The sequence below is a fragment of the Oratosquilla oratoria genome, unplaced genomic scaffold (assembly GCF_046742065.1).
Source record: "Oratosquilla oratoria isolate Oo_2021 unplaced genomic scaffold, ASM4674206v1 SCAFFOLD79, whole genome shotgun sequence".
Taxonomy (NCBI): domain Eukaryota; kingdom Metazoa; phylum Arthropoda; class Malacostraca; order Stomatopoda; family Squillidae; genus Oratosquilla; species Oratosquilla oratoria.
In genome coordinates, this window is record NW_027467743.1 from 477,501 (window position 1) to 480,000 (window position 2,500).

Consider the following 2,500-nt stretch of genomic DNA (forward strand, 5'->3'; position numbering starts at 1 on the left):
GGGAGGGTAATACATGTCGATCACGGGTCCAACACGTGATCCAAGACTGTGGTTACAGAGAGGGTGAGAGAGAGAGGAGGAGAATGACTTTAAATGAAAGATAAATGCGTGAGAAGAAGGAAATAAGAAATGTAGAGGAAAAGGAAAAAATATTTGAAACAAGAAAATAAAATAAGGAAGAAGAAAGCAGAGAACAAGAAGATCAATAAGTAAGGAGGATGTGATAAGAATCAAGACATGGAAGAAAACAGAAAACGAAAATAGAGAAAGAAAAAAGAAAAAATAATAATAAAAGTAATGGAAACAGGAACCGAGGAGGAAGAAGAATACGATCAGGAAATAAAAATAGTCAGAAAAAAAAAAATTAAAACTAAAAAAAAAAAAAGGAATAGAGAAAGGAGGAGATTTCTGGTCGCGACATCTGTATGCGAAAAATGTCGAAAAGAAAACGGCATCGGAAAGAAAACGGGGGGAGGGATGAGGCAGGTTGACTTGGGCGCCATCTGCGCGGTGGAAAAGAGAACTCAGGAAGCGGGAAAAGAAATAATCTATTTTGGGAAAAGGCCTAATGAGGGAGGCGTGTAATTGGGGGAACGCGAAAATTGGAACGGTAAAATTGGGGCGGATTGCGCCAAATGGGAAGAAGAAATTCGGGCTGAAATGGGATGTAGGGGAAGGTTTTTAGGGAAATTGAGGGGAAATAGAGATGGAATAGGGATGTGAATAAAAATAAATGAATAATTAGATAAATTAAATCGGGAAGTGTTGTATTACAGGATATAAAGAAATGAGAAACTTTAATAGAATTTAAAATAAAAGAGAAATTATTTAGAAAGAAGCATAATATATATATATATATATATATATATATATATATATATGTATGTATATATATATATATATATATTGCAGTAATTCACAAGGCACACTACAAAATAATATGCAGAAAAAAAACCACTCCTTGATAATGTCTTAAATAGACGAAAACGTTCGGACTAAGCTTCTTATTATCTATGCATATATATATGTATATATATATATGTATTTATATATATACTGTATGTATATATATATATATATATATATATATATTAATATATATAATTTAGTGATAGTACGATACCAATATTTTTAACGATTCCGATACTGGCCTAAGCTTCCGATTCCAACATTACGATTCCGATTTCGATACTTGCAATGATAATTATAATTCACGGTGTTATTTCCAGGCCCTGCACTGTTGGTTTGGGGAAACAAATACTTTATGGAATATGTACAAATGTTAAACATTTATCGGAATCGAAAGCTTGGAGCAATATCGTTTCATTTATATATATATATATATATATATATATATTCATATATATATATATATATATATATATATATATATACTTATATATATAAGTTATCGTTATTATTATTATTATTATTACTATTATTATTATTATTATTATCATCATCATTATTATTATTATTATTATTATTATTATTATTATTATTATTATTATTATTATTATTATTATTATTATTATTATTATTATTATTATTATTATTATTATTATTATTATTATTATTATTATTATCATTGTTATCATTATTATTATTATTATCATTATTATTGTTATTATTATTATTATTATTATTATTATTATTATTATTATTATTATTATTATTATTATTATTATTATTATTATTATTATTATTATTATTATTATTATATATTATTATTATTATTATTATTATTATTTTATTATTATTACTATTATTATCATTATTATTATCATTGTTATTATTATTATTATTATTATTATTGTTATTATTATTATTATTTTTATTATTATTATTATTATTATCATTATTATTATTATTATTATTATCATTATTATTATTACTATTATTATTGTTATTATTGCTATTATCATTATTATTATTATTATTACTATTATTATTATTATTATTATTATTATTATTATTATTATTATTATTATTATTATTATTATTATTATTATTATTATTATCATTATTATTATTATTATTATTATCATTATTATTATAATTATTATTATTATTATCATTATCATCATCATCATTATTATTACTATTATTATTTTGCTTTATCTTATTTTAATTCATTCTAATTTATCTTGTTTATTTGTATAAATATATACATTTTGTATCTGCATATAGGCACAGTCCAAATCATCAAACTTGCCCTATATACTAGGCAGCCGGGATAATTACTATTAGGAAAGGAAATAGATAAAATAGAAAAATAAAATAAGTATTTGAATAAATAACTAAATAAATAAAGATGGAAAGAGAATAAATCTAATAGAAAATGAATTATGAAAGTAATAAGTAAATACATCAAGAGATAAATGCTTCAGATGAACAAACAAATAAATTAATAGGTAAATAAATGAATAAAGAAATTAATCAAATAAGATGTAGATTATAGAAACTATGAAATATATTTTGCAAAAAGAAATTTGATAGG